General features: G+C 45.1%; 1 pseudogene; it reads left to right on the top strand.

The window, feature by feature from the left end:
• The first annotated feature begins 5,411 nt into the window (after positions 1-5,411).
• LOC119272599 overlaps positions 5,412-16,014 on the top strand; it is a 98,201-nt pseudogene continuing 87,598 nt past the window's right edge.

Raw genomic sequence — 16,014 nt, forward strand, 5'->3', positions numbered from 1 at the left:
ATACATGAGCTATTTGAGCATATAAAACAGAATATTTATTTGAAGGTTTAGAGTTTGGCACATAGAAATTTACTTGGAACGGCAGGTAGATACCGCATATAGGAAGGTATGGTGGACTCATCTGGAATAACTTTGGGGTTTAAGGGATTGGATGCACAAGCAGTATTCCCGCTTAGTACAAGTGAAGGCTAGCAAAAGACTGGGAAGCGACCAACTAGAGAGCGACAACAGCCATGTACATGCATTAAAATTAATAAACATTGGATGCAATCATGAGTAGGATATAATCCACCATGAACATAATATCGTGAAGGCTATGTTGATTTTGTTTCAACTACATACGTGAACATGTGCCAAGTCAAGTCACTTAAATCATTCAAAAGAGGATACCACCCCATCATACCACATCATAATCATCTCAATAGCATATTGGCATACAAGGTGAATCATTATTACTCATAGCTGATCAAGCATGGTACAAGCAACTATGATCTCTAATTGTCATTGCAAACATGTTTATTCATAATAAGCTGAATCAAGAACGAGGGACTCATCATATTTACAAAAACAAAAGAGGTCGAGTTCATACCAACTTTTCTCATCTCAGTCAGTCCATCATATATCATCATAATTGCCTTTCACTTGCACGACCGAATGGTGTGAATAATAATAAGAGTGCACGTGCATTGGACTAAGCTGGAATCTGCGAGCATTCAATAAACAGGAGAAGACAAGGCAATATGGGCTCTGGGTTAAATCAACAATAATGCATATAAGAGCCACTTCAACAATTTAATCATGGTCTTCTCCTACTGACCCCAAAGAAAAGAAAAGAAATAAAACTATTTACATGGGAAAGCTCCCAACAAGCAAAAGAAGAACGGGAAATATTTTTGGCTTTTCTTTTTAATTAATACTACTACAGCAGGAAAATAAACTACTACTAATAAAAAAATTGGTTTTCTTAAGGTTTAACAAACACACAAGAAGAAAGCAGGAAAAGGAAAATAAACTAGCATGGATATTACAGTGAAAAAGTATGAGCACCGACATCTAGCAATGAGTGTGTGTGAGCATAAATGTAATGTCGGTGAGAAATACATACTCCCCCAAGCTTAGGCTTTTGGCCTAAGTTGGTCTATGGCCACGGCTGGCCTGGCAGATATCCATAATAATAGTTGTTGGGGTCGTACTGTGATGAGGAAGAATAGTTGGGATCATACTATGATGAAGAAGAAGACTCTGACTGCCACTGGCTGACAGTCATCTCTGGATCCCAAGAATAAATAGATTGTCGTGGAGGCTCATCTTGTGGTTCCTGTTCTGGCTCCTCGACTGGTGCAGGGTTTCGGTAGGCGTGAATAGTCATCAACGGAACAAGGTACGTGCCTGCAGTCAAATCAAACAAAGAAGGAACAGGAAAGGTAATAGTCTCAGGATGATGTTTATTAAAAAACAATTGATATTTAAGCTCCTCTGCCCTATTTTTAACAATAAAATCATGTGCCACCATACTTTTATGATCTAGATAAACACGGGGCAGCACCTTTTCTTCCTTCTCAGCATACCTAATAGGTATGTTAAAATGTGCGGCTAGGCGTGTGGCATAGATGCCTCCAAAGATGGGGCCCTTAGTACGGTTCATATTTAACCGTCTAGCAATAATACCGCCCAAACTAAAAGTGTTATCACTATATAAACCTTGGAGCAGAATAATTAAATCAGGGATACTAAGGTTTTCCAGAATTTCCGTGTCCAATTAAACAACGACTAGCAAATAATGCAAAGTAACACAAAACAGGAAAATGTATGCTAGTGATTCATGCGTCGGAAACCTTCCTGGTTTCTCCTACAGTGATATTATCAATAAACCCAGCCACATCATCATGATGTGGTTCTTCTGTCTTGCTGTAGCGACCAGACCTCAAACGGCCCAATCTCTGTGCTCAGGTGTCATCCCTGGATCAGTAATGCTGACACCACACAATACTTGAAGGATTTATAACAGAGTAGCAATCACACACTTATTACATCGAGTGTCTCAAAAGAGAACTGTTACAATAAATATGGCTTAAGGCCATCTAATAACGATAACAACGGAAGGCTTGGAAGATAAGTGAGTGCATCAACTCCAACGGCATCACTGAGTATAGAACCATGACCTAAGGCACCTTAATCATCGTCTAAAAAGTCTGCAACATTAACGTTGCAGCCCGAAACGGGTCAGCACATGGAATATGCTGGCGATGTAACACATAGAGAGTAATAAAATAATATGGCTATTCTATATGCATATATGGCTGGTGGAAAGCTCTATGGTTACATTTTTGCGTAAAGCCATTTTTCCCTACTGCAAAGGAATAAATTTTATTTAACTATCATGGTAGTTGTTAAACATTGAGAATGGTTGACAGCATTCTCAATCCCAATTAAGCACCATCATTAAAAACCCAACAAAATTAATTAGAGTAACATGATGATATTCACATGATAATCCAAGTACTAGATACTCAAAACATCCATAACCGGGGACACGGCTAACCATGATTAGTTTAAACACTCTGCAGAGGTTTGCGCACTTTTCCCCACAAGACCCGATCTCCTCGTTGGATTTCTTGCACTACAAGGTGTTTGAGAAACGGATGACCGAGACATAGTCTTTCAGAAGCGCTAGCACCTTACGAACGGGTAGACCATACCAACCTACATCCCCTACATCTGCTAGTCTACCACTCTAAGAGTTCGCACGACTTAGTCAACTATGCTAGTGTAACGCCCTCAATGCGGCTATATCTCCCACGTGTCGAAGCACGACTTAGAGGCATAACCGCATTGAAAGCAATGTTGCAAGTGAGGTAATCTTCACACAACCCATGTAATACATAAGGGAAAGAGATACATAGTTAGCTTACAATCGCCACTTCACACAATTACATGAATAAAGCATTACAACATATAAATACAATCAAGGTCCGACTACGGAACCAAAATAAAAGAAGAACCCCAAAAGCGACAAGGTCCCCGATCGACCCCAACTGGGCTCCACTACTGATCAACTAGAACGAAACAACACAAAGGACAAGATCTTCATCGAGCTCCTCCTGAGCTTGGTTGTGTCACCTGCTCGGTAACATCAGCACCTGCAAACTGGTTTTGGAAGTATCTGTGAGTCACGGGGACTCAGCAATCTCGCACCCTCGCGATCAAGACTATTTAAGCTTATGGGTAAGGTAAAGGTATGAGGTGGAGCTGCAGCAAGCGACTAGCGCATATGGTGGCTAACATACGCAAATGAGAGCGAGAAGAGAAGGCAAAGCACGATCGAGAAAACTATGATCAAGAAGTGATCCTAGAACAACCTACGTCAAGCATAACTCCAACACCGTGTTCACTTCCCGAACCCCGCCGAGAAGAGACCATCATGGTTACACACACGGTTGATCCATTTTAATTAAGGTCAACTTCAGGTTTTCTACAACCGGACATTAACAAATTCCCATCTACCCATAACCGCGGGCACGGCTTTCGAAAGTTCAAATCCCTGCAGGGGTGTCCCAACTTAGCCCATCACAAGCTCTCACGGTCAACGAAGGATATTCCTTCTAGCGGGAAGACCCGATCAGACTCGGAATCCCGGTTACAAGACATTTCGACAATGGTAAAACAAGTCTAGCAACACCGCCCGAATGTGCCGACAAATCCCGATAGGAGCTGCACATATCTCGTTCTCAGGGCACACTCAGATTGTCCAAACTTCCGGCAGGCCAGCCCAGAGTTGCCCCTGGTGGCCACCAGCGGCTGACAGTTTGGACCAACACTCAGAGGAGCACTGGCTCGGGGGGGTTAAAATAATGATGACCCTTGAGTCTGCAGAACCCAAGGGAAAGAAAAGGCTAGGTGGCAAATGGTAAAACCAAGGTTGGGCATTGCTGGAGGAGTTTTATTCAAAGCGAACTGTCAAAGGGTTCCCATTATAGCCCAACCGCGTAAGGAATGCAAAATCCGGGAACATAACGCCGATATGACAGAAACTAGGGCAGCAAGAGTGGAACAAAACACCAGGCATAAGGCCGAGCCTTCCACCCTTTACCAAGTATATAGATGCATTAATTAAATAAGAGATATGGTGATATCCCAACAAGTAAACAATGTTCCAACAAGGAACAACATCTCCATGTTCCAACAAGGAACAAACTTCAATCTTCACCTGCAACTAACAACGCTATAAGAGGGGCTGAGCAAAGCGGTAACATAGCCAAACAATGGTTTGCTAGGACAAGGTGGGTTAGAGGCTTGGTTCAACAGTATGGGAGGCATGATAAGCAAGTGGTAGGTATCATAGCATAGGCATAGCAAAAGAGCGAGCATCTAGCAAGCAAAGATAGAAGTGATTTTGAGGGTATGGTCATCTTGCCTGAAATCCTGCAAGGAAGAAGAACGAGTCCATGAAGAAGACAAATGGACGTAGTCGAACGAATCCTCACAACACGACGTTACCGGATACAACCCGAAGAAGCACACCGGAAAGAAGCAAACAACATAGTAAAACATCCACCACATAAACATGGCATGATGCACAATCAAGTATGATGCATGTCTGGTGTAAAGAAGCATGGCATGGTAATGTGCACAAACAATTCTACAAATTAAGTGGAGCACATTATGCAATGGAGTTGCATATTGAAGAAAACACCACATGATTTATTTAGTTCTCTCTCGTTTATGTACCCAACAAGATTAAATGTTGTTAGCATGGCAAGAGGTGAAACATAACAAAACTATACTATCTAAACAATTTAAATGGGGTCGGATATAACAAACAACAAATCCGGAAACTCCCCATATGCATATATTAGGTTTGGTGCTGTTCTGCCCTAAACCATATTTTAGAGTTGTTAAACATGCAAAACAAGTACACCATGTTAAACTAGACATTTTTCTACCCCATTTACATATAAAGTTTATTAAATTTCGAGTTACGGTTATTTAGTTATGAATTAAAGCATTTTAGCATGGCATATGGACAAAGTTACACAAACATCATTTTAAACATTTTAAACATGGGTGAAAATGACATATTATGAAACTATATGAAATTCTAAGCATTTTACATATTTAAATTGTTTTAATCCGATGCACCATTTGTGAGTTATTAAATGCATGAACTCTAGGGAATATTCTGCTAAACGGGTAGTTCTCGAGAAATTAGCTAAAACGTTCTGCGGAAAAAAATACATCTCGGGCCGGATCTGGTTGGCCCAACAGTGGGAGGGGGCGCAGCAGTGAGGCTCACCCATGGGCTTGGCCCGTTCGGTGGAGAGGAGAGAGGCCGGCAGGCTGGGCCTTGGAGAGGCAAGAAGGCCCACGCGCGGCTAGATTGAGGCCCAGGAGGCGAAGGAACTGGGCAGGCCATGGTCAACACAGGCGCTGGAGACGCGCTGCTCTCGTCCTGGAAGCAGAGGACGCAGGCGGCAGACTTGACGACGGGGAGGATGAGGCTGGGCCTGGCGACGCGGGAGCAACGACGCGGTCAACGGACGCCGCTGGTGTGCTCGTTCACCTCGCGTGGATGGAGCGGAAGGGGCCGGGGCGACGCGAGTGAAGCAGTGCGGCAGAAATCAACAGGCAAGGCAGCGACGGGGTGCTCAGCGGCATGGGGTGACAGCGGCGCAGGTACGACGGGGAGGCCATGGCGTTCTTGTGGGCAATGGGAGAGAGAGCAGAGAGATTAGAGAGAGATACGGTGAGAAGAATCAAAGATCCAAGAAAAGGAGAAAAAGGGGTGCGAGGCACGGGACCTCCTGGGTTCACTAGCGACGTTCATTGGAGGCAGCGGGGTTTGGCGAAGACGAAGGAACGGTGGGGCGTCGGGGAAGCTCGGGATCGGGCTCCTCCCGGTCCGGTCGAGCAGAGCAGGGGCGCGCAGAGTCGAGGAGGGGGCGCACGAGGAGGAGCTTCGGGGTCGAGCGTTCCTGCTTGGGACGGCGAACAAGTTCGAGGCCCGCGCGAGGTTAAACTCCAGCAGGCACTCGGGCATGGGAGCGAAGGCAGCGCCTTGATCCGTTCGGGATCGAGCGCAGAGTCGATTTGAGAAGGAGAGATGGGGTTTGTTGGTTGGTGGGATGGGGAAAAAGGAGAAGACATGATCGATTGGGTGGATCGGGCAAGATCCCGAGGGGGATTTGGTGGAATGGCGGCGGCTGCTGGGAGGATGGGACATCTCTCCTCAAATTTAGGGTTGGACTATATATTTATAGTATGTGGGTGTTTGGCTAGGGGCTAATCTGGATCCTAAGATCGAAAACGAGCGGTTGAGAAAAATAGGTTAGGAAGTCTAATAAACAAAACGGAGATGTTTTCTAGATGTTTGGGGATGATCCGGACACAACGGTAACGCCTGTCTAGGTCGGGTCCGGGACAACTTTTCGGACGCGCGCGCGAGGGGGTTTGATGCACTGAGCAGAGAGGGTCTCGGACCGTGCGATCGCATCGGACAACTCCGGAAGTGAAGAGGGGAAGGAGGATGGACTAGGTGGGCTGTGGCGAGACTGTGACGGGGAGAAGAGAGAGAGAGAGGGCCCGGCATCTGTTTCCGGAGACCGAAAACGCCCGACGTTAGACCGGCTATAATGCCGCTATAGTTAATCGTTTGGGCGTCAAACAAACTCCGAATGCGATGAAACTTGACAGGCGGTCTATCTACACTATAATAAGACCACACGTCAACTCTCATCCCATTCCGAGAACATTTTCCGGCCACTTATAAAATAATATTTCGGACATGTCGCGGGCGCGTGCAAGTGTGGTTGGGCTCAGAACGGACAACGGAAGGAACGAGGAGACCGGGACGGATGCAAGTTTTGAAAACATGAGGATGCAATGCACATGATGACATGGCAAGATGCAACACGCAAGCAAATGACATGGCAACGACGGCGAATAACGGGAAGACACGTGGCACATCGGTCTCGGGGCGTTACAACACTCCACCACTACGAGAGGATCTCGTCCCGAGATCTAGAATGGCACCTGAGGGAAAACGAAAGAGAAAGAGAAGAGGTAAAACTAAGTTGCTTCTTTGACGAAAGAGTGAAACCAAAGAACCTTGCGAGGTTGAGCAAATTCGAGACAGAATATAACGAAGGTGAAAAAGGTCGAAAACACTCCTTTAGAAAAGAGGAACAAAGAACATTGTGAAAAAAACCTTGAGGTTGAAGGGCAAGATAAATATTGAAACCACCCCGGTTAAAACAAGATAGAAAAGGATTAATAATGATATAATTTGGACAGCACTCCGACTGAAAAGAAAATGAATTGAATAAGAACTTGATAAGAGGAGAAGATACTTGGTGAAATCAACAACACCCTGCCTCCGGAACTATTGAAAGAATGGCACAAGGGGTAAGAACGATTTTAGACAGCACTCCGGTTGAGAAAGGATGTAAAACTTGATAAGATGAGAGAACTGGCATGAAAACACAACACTCCGGTCGAATGGATAAGCAAAGGAAAGAAGATGATCCTGACGAAACAAGAAGATGGGTTGAAGAGAGCAACATCACAATGCCTCTGGAAGAAAGAAATAGACGATAGATAAATGAAAAAGAAGCAATTGAGAAGAAAATGACAACTTCTGCCACAAATGATCTTGGAAGGCACCCTTCCAAGAAGGTTAAAACGTAGTTGTTGGGAAAGACCAACAACAAAATGAATAAGTTTGTAGTGGGCTTATGGAAAAACATCTCAAAATAATGAGGTGACGACTTGCCACTCACGGAAAAGATTTGATTGGATTGATATGAGCAAGGAGACAAGAAACGTATTTCACCGGAAGGATGAAAGAAGAACTTGGGTCATTTATGAGCACCATAGGTAGCGTCAAACCTTAGGGAACGCTCTAGGTGAAATATAACCCAAGATAATTCCAACGAATAGGTTGATGGATTTAAAATACCTCATTCTTAACAATATGTGAATCATGAAACATGAGCTCAATTATCAAGAACGACATAATACCACCTCCAATGATACGGTAGAAAGAATTGCACTCCGGATAGCAAGAAGAAGAAAACTTGAGCTCCCCTGAAAAGAATCTTGACGAAAACTTCAAGAAGGAATTAAATCCTTGATGGACCATCATGAAGAACCTTCATGAAGAACTCCGGCAACAAAAGAAATGATCAAACGAAATGAAGGATGAAAAGAATAAGGTTGAAGCCTTGCAATGATTTAAATGAATCTCCGTGGAGATGTAATTGAAAAAAAAAAGGGTTGGAACTCCGGGAAAAAGAGAAGATGAACAATTGGAAACAAGAATTTTGATGAACCTCCGGGATAAGGAATTGAGTTCACTCGATGAAACAAGAATAAGAATTACATTTTGCTTATCCTTCACCAATTTAAATTGATGACAAACAATGGATTTGGCACACTACTTATTCTCGTAGAAAGGATTAAGAGAGATATAGCGCAAACTTGAGAAGGTATTGAACGAACCACCGGAAGGGTTGAAACAACAAATAAATTGATATGGTGACCAAGGAAGACAACTCTTGAACGGGCCATCGTAAGAATTGAAAATGATCGAAGTAGGGGTGAATCACCGGTAAGAATTAGCAAATGAACGAAGGTGCTTGAGACAAACTAGATACATGAGAACGAAGGTATCACGAACTGATTAGAGATCACTTGAACGATGCACCGGTAAGATTGGAGAATGATAACTAAAGGCTGAGAATGAATAAACCTGAATTGTTGGACTCCGGATAATCAAACTGAAAAGACTTTTGAATTGCTCCGGATAGGTGAAAAGAATATCTCACAATCGAAAACAATAATGAGAAGATGACACAGAGCTAGAGCCATGGATCCTTGAGAGAACGGATAAGATATGGAGGAAAACTCTTCTTCGGTCTTCAAATGTTGAGAATGATGACGAGAACCACCACTGAGAATTGTTGAGACACTCCGGAATTAAAATTGGAAAGGTTGGACCAACAATGAAAAGAATTTGAGAGATCTTAGAGAAAGACATATGACTGATGACAAATCATACTTACGTCATACATCAAAAGAATTTAGGATAGCTCCGGGAAAAATAAGAAGAGTCAGGTAAGATCCTGGGAAAGACCTATGGGTTAGGGCCCACTCAAAAGAAACACCGTTGAAATGATTGCTTGAAAAGAGAGATTCCACTAGTTGAATTAAAAGTCTTGAATGAGAAAACAACCTCGAGATATCTTTAGCACTCCGGAACAATTGAATATCGAGAAGTGGAATGATAATAAGGTGCACCCGCATGGAAAACATTTGAAACGAGTTAAAGGATATGACCAACACCAAAAGCTTGAATTGAATCCACCGGAGAAGAAAAAGAGCAAATAATGATGAACTTGAGGCTCCGTTAGTCTCTTCATCAGAATCACCGGATAAGAACATTGAAGGAAAAAATGGAGAGACTTCACATGAATAAAAGGATATTTTATTAAGGAATCCGAGTCCTTGAAGAAAAAGGGTTGGGAGGGTGGGAAAAACAAAGGCAACTTGGAGACGGATGAAACAAACAAGGTTGAGAAGAACTAGTAATAGATCTTGCGAATGTTGAAGTGATCGGATCCACTTGAAGAGAAAACACGCCGGTTGAAAAGGATTGACAGCACAATCTCGATGACCGAGAAGGATTAGTACTCACATCGGAGTATGAGAACACCATTTGGGGAAGGTATGGAATCAACACTTGACATTGAAGCAACTCGAATACCACAACTCAAAAACAAAAAACAAAGGATTGGCTTGCAGAATAAGTCGGAACAAACATATGATAGAGATTTCGTCCGAAGTTTTCGTTGTGGGGCCTACACGGGCTCGATCGTACAACACCATCATGTACAAGGCAGTGCACATGACATACGAAGCGTCCCCGAGTCGGCATAGCCAAGGACTCTTTAAGACACAACGAGACCACTGTAAAACCAACCGTGAATAGGCGGACCACTAGACGTCGAACCCCAATTTCAAATCATACATCTGTCGGAAAGATATCCTAAGAGCTACTAGAATTCCCACTTATAAACTCCCGAAATTTTCCGGTTATGCAATCAGGTGTTGGGGATACAGGGGAAGCATAATATCTCACCCAAAACTAACAAATCCTACATCCAGCTGTATCCATCCTTCAACACATAACCAAGAAACCTTTGGAAATCATCTACCTCAACCTTCGAAAAGCATCCGTTATACAAGTTATGGCAATACTCCCGAACTCCCGCCCCAGTACTGGGTGGCGTCGAGGTTATCTCACCAACGAACTGCATAAAAGAGATTTTCGATGTCGGCGAACTAAACTCAGGTATTCCAGAACTGCAATGATAAAATTGTGACGACAACACCTCGGAGCTCAACTCCCCGGGACACTGCCACAAAACCCCTGACAGGAGGCACCAAGACAATGTTCTCATCACAAAACCATCAGAACAATTCCAAGATACTCGCGTGATCCTAAAAAAAATTTAGTGAAATTTGAGAAGAGAAGAGTCAAAACTCTACATCAGGATGCCTTACCAGAGCGATGAGGAGACTGGGAAGTAAAAAGAATTCCTAAACTCTCCGATATATAATTCCTAAATGACTCAAAACATTTTTCTAGACTCAACATCGGCTGCTAAAAACGATCAAGCAGTGGGGGCTCCTAAGGTCGGGGAAGGCTCTGATTACCAACTTGTAACGCCCTCGATGTGGCTATATCTCCCACGTGTCGAAGCACGACTTAGAGGCATAACCGCATTGAAAGCAATGTCGCAAGTGAGGTAATCTTCACACAACCCATGTAATACATAAGGGAAAGAGATACATAGTTGGCTTACAATCGCCACTTCACACAATTACATGAATAAAGCATCACAACATATAAATACAATCAAGGTCCGACTACGGAATCAAAACAAAAGAAGAACCCCAAAAGCGACAAGGTCCCCGATCGACCCCAACTGGGCTCCACTACTGATCAACTAGAACGAAACAACACAAAGGACAAGATCTTCATCGAGCTCCTCCTGAGCTTGGTTGCGTCACCTGCTCGGTAACATCGGCACCTGCAAACTGGTTTTGGAAGTATCTTTGAGTCACGGGGACTCAGAATCTCGCACCCTCGCGATCAAGACTATTTAAGCTTATGGGTAAGGTAAAGGTATGAGGTGGAGCTGCAGCAAGCGACTAGCGCATATGGTGGCTAACATACGCAAATGAGAGCGGAGAAGAGAAGGTAAATCACGATCGAGAAAACTATGATCAAGAAGTGATCCTAGAACAACCTACGTCAAGCATAACTCCAACACCGTGTTCACTTCCCGGACCCCGCCGAGAAGAGACCATCACGGTTACACATGCGATTGATCCATTTTAATGAAGGTTAACTTCAGGTTTTCTACAACCGGACATTAACAAATTCCCATCTGCCCATAATCGCGGGCACGGCTTTCGAAAGTTCAAATCCCTGTAGGGGTGTTCCAACTTAGCCCATCACAAGCTCTCACGATCAACGAAGGATATTCCTTCTAGCGGGAAGACCCGATCAGACTCGGAATCCCGGTTACAAGACATTTCGACAATGGTAAAACAAGTCCAGCAACACCGCCCGAATGTGCCGACAAATCCCGATAGGAGCTGCACATATCTTGTTCTCAGGGCACACTCAGATTGTCCAAACTTCCGGTAGGCTAGCCCAGAGTTGCCCTTGGTGGCCACCGGCGACTGACAGTTTGGACCAACACTCAGAGGAGCACTGCCCCGAGGGGGTTAAAATAATGATGACCCTTGAGTCTGCAGAACCCAAGGGAAAGAAAAGGCTAGGTGGAAAATGGTAAAACCAAGGTTGGGCATTGCTGGAGGAGTTTTATTCAAGGCGAACTGTCAAGGGGTTCCCATTATAGCCCAACCGCGTAAGGAACGCAAAATTCGGGAACATAACACCGATATGACGGAAACTAGGGCGGCAAGAGTGGAACAAAACACCAGGCATAAGGCCGAGCCTTCCACCCTTTACCAAGTATATAGATGCATTAATTAAATAAGAGATATGGTAATATCCCAACAAGTAAACAATGTTCCAACAAGGAACAACATCTCCATGTTTCAACAAGGAACAAACTTCAATCTTCACCTACAACTAACAACGCTATAAGAGGGGATGAGCAAAGCGGTAACATAGCCAAACAACGGTTTGCTAGGACAAGGTGGGTTAGAGGCTTGGTTCAACAGTATGCGAGGCACGATAAGCAAGTGGTAGGTATCGTAGCATAGGCATAGCAAAAGAGCGAGCATCTAGCAAGCAAAGATAGAAGTGATTTCGAGGGTATGGTCATCTTGCCTGAAAACCCGCAAGGAAGAAGAACGAGTCCATGAAGAAGACAAACGGACGTAGTCGAACGAATCCTCACAACACGACGTTACCGGATACAACCCGAAGAAGCACACCGGAAAGAAGCAAACAACATAGTAAAACATCCACCACATAAACATGGCATGATGCACAATCAAGTATGATGCATGTCCGGTTTAAAGAAGCATGGCATGGCAAAGTGCACAAACAATTCTACAAATTAAGTGGAGCACATTATGCAACGGAGTTGCATATTGAAGAAAACACCACATGACTTATTTAGTTCTCTCTCGTTTATGTACCCAACAAGATTAAATGTTGTTAGCATGGCAAGAGGTGAAACATAACAAAACTATACTATCTAAACAATTTAAATGGGGTCGGATATAACAAACAACAAATCCGGAAACTCCCCATATGCATATATTAGGTTTGGTGCTGTTCTGCCCTAAACCATATTTTAGAGTTGTTAAACATGCAAAACAAGTACACCATGTTAAACTTCTACCCCATTTACATATAAAGTTTATTAAATTCTGAAATATGATTATTTAGTTATGAATTAAAGCATTTTAGCATGGCATATGGACAAAGTTACACAAACAACATTTTAAACATATTAAACATGGGTGAAATGACATATTATGAAACTATATGAAATTCTAAGCATTTTACATATTTAAATTGTTTTAATTCGATGCACCATTTGTGAGTTATTAAATGCATGAACTCTAGGGACTATTCTACAAAACGGGTAGTACTCAGGAAATTAGCTAAAAGGTTCTGTGGAAAAAAAATACATCTCGGGCCGGATCTGGTTGGCCCAACAGTGGGAGGGGGCGCAGCAGTGAGGCTCACCCATGGGCTTGGCCCGTTCGGTGGAGAGGAGAGAGGCCGGCAGGCTGGGCCTTGGAGAGGCAAGGAGGCCCACGCGCGGCTAGATTGAGGCCCAGGAGGCGAAGGAACTGGGCAGGCCGTGGTCAACACAGGCGCTAGAGACGCGCTGCTCTCATCCTAGAAGTAGAGGACGCAGGCGGCGGACTTGACGACGGGGAGGACGAGGCTGGGCCTGGCGACGCGGGAGCAACGACGCGGTCAATGGACACTGCTGGTGCGCTCGTTCACCTCACGTGGATGGAGCGGAAGGGGCCGGGGCGACGCGAGCGAAGCAGCGCGGCAGAAATCAATGGGCAAGGCAGCGACGGGGTGCTCAGGGGCATGGGGTGACGGCGGCGCAGGTACGACGGGGAGGCCATGGCGTTCCTGTGGGCAACGGGAGAGAGAGCAGAGAGATTAGAGAGAGAGACGGTGAGAGGAATCGGAGATCCAAGAAAAGGAGAAAAAGGGGTGCGAGGCAGGGGACCTCCTGGGTTCACCGGCGACGTTCACTGGAGGCGGCGGGGTTTGGTGAAGACGAAGGAACGGTGGGGCGTCGGGGAAGCTCGGGATCGGTCTCCTCCTGATCCGTTCGAGCAGAGAAGGGGTGCGCAGAGTTGAGGAGGGGGCGCACGAGGAGGAGCTTCGGGGAAGGAGGTGCTTCGAGGTCGAGCGTTCCTACTCGGGACGGCGGACAAGTTCGAGGCCCGCGCGAGGTTAACTCCAGCAGGCACTCGGGCACGGGAGCGAAGGCAGCGCCTTGATCCATTCGGGATCGAGCGCAGAGTCGATCTGAGAAGGAGAGATGGGGTTTGTTGGTTGGTGGGATGGGGAAAAAGGGAGAAGACAGGATCGATTGGGTGGATCGGGCAAGATCCCAAGGGGGATTTGGTGGAATGGCGGCGGCTGCTGGGAGGATGGGACATCTCTCCTCAAATTGAGGGTTGGACTATATACTTATAGTATGTGGGTCTTTGGCTAGGGGCTAATCTGGATCCTACGATCGAAAATGAGCGGTTGAGGAAAAATAGGTTAGGAAGTCTAATAAACAAAACGGAGATGTTTTGTAGATGTTCGGGGATGATCCGGACACAACAGTAACGCCTGTCCGGGTCGGGTCCGGGACAACTTTTCGGACGCGCGCGCGAGGGGGTTTGATGCACTGAGCAGAGAGGGTCTCAGACCGTGCGATCGCATCGGACAACTCCGGAAGCAAAGAGGGGAAGGAGGATGGACTAGGTGGGCTGTGGCGAGACTGTGAGGGGGAGAAGAGAGAGAGAGGGCCGGCGTCTGTTTCCGGAGACCGAAAACGTCCGACGTTAGACCGGCTATAATGCCGCTATAGTTAATCGTTGGGGCATCAAACAAACTCCGAATGCAATGAAACTTGACAGGCAGTCTATCTACACTATAATAAGACCACACGTCAACTCCCATCCCATTCTGAGAACATTTTCCGGCCACTTATAAAATAATATTTCGGACATGCCGCGGGCGCGTGCAAGTGTGGTTGGGCTCAGAACGGACAACGGAAGGAACGAGGAGACCGGGACGGATGCAAGGTTTGAAAACATGATGATGCAATGCACATGATGACATGGCAAGATGCAACACGCAAGCAAATGACAAGGCAACGACGGCGAATAACGGGAAGACACGTGGCACATCGGTCTCGAGGCGTTACAGCTAGAGCCCATATTAGCTTGTGGCTGCACGCGGAAGTTTCTAGCATGAATAGTCTCATGATCCCTTTGAGCCTGGGTGGCGGTCCAAAAGAAAACAAGCAATCGCTGGAATACCCAGGTGCCTCAATCCACCCAGACGTGTGTTTAGGTTGCCACCTTAAATAAACCATTAATTAACAATCTCACATCTGTCATGGATACACTCACCCAATCCACGTCTACTAGCATAGCATAGCAATAATAAGCAAACGTAGAGTAACTCCCAAAGGTTTTGATAATAAACAGGTAATAGGTTCTACCTCAACTACTCCCCAAACCCACAATTTAATTAGATCCTAATCACGCAACGTGTGAGGATTGATCTAATGCAATAAAACTGGGTAGTAGGAGATATGATCAAAGTGTTACTTGCCTTGCTGATGATCCAGGAAACCTAGCGATTCGAAGTAGCAAGCGGCGCACTCCGGGTACTCTATCGCAAACAAACAAGCATACAATAAGTACTCAACTAATGCACAGGTAAGAACTCGAACAAGAGATCTAACCAGAAAGTTCAACTTAAGAACTCCGGTTGGCAAAAAGAATCAAAACAAACGAAGCAACGAAAGACAAACGGCAAAAGAAACAAGCTTCATTTACTATTCTGGACCTAGGGCAATTTTTACAATGACAAAAACTTGTTTGAGTTGGTTAAACGGAAAGAGGGTTTCGAGACGAAACTCCACGCGTTTCAATCGCCTGATTCCGATAAACGAGCGAAAAGATAAACTAAAACGAACATCGGATCAGGGATCACGATAAGAAAAACCGCGGATCAGGGATCCGAGAAAAAGAAAAACGACGAACAGGTTAACGAACGAATGTTCACTAACAGGAACTGAACAAAAAACGCGTTCGTTAAAACGAACGGACGAGCGGGCGCTCGCTAAATAAATAACGGGAGAAAAACGATCTATTAAAAATCGAAAACTAGGGTTTTCAAAAAAAAATCGAAACAGCTTTTTCTCAAAAACCGACGGCGGCTACCTCGACAGCGGCGCTCCGGCGAGGCTCCGGCGGGGCGGCGGGTGGCGCGAG

Source organism: Triticum dicoccoides, chromosome 3A (genome assembly GCF_002162155.2).
Source record: "Triticum dicoccoides isolate Atlit2015 ecotype Zavitan chromosome 3A, WEW_v2.0, whole genome shotgun sequence".
NCBI lineage: Eukaryota > Viridiplantae > Streptophyta > Magnoliopsida > Poales > Poaceae > Triticum > Triticum dicoccoides.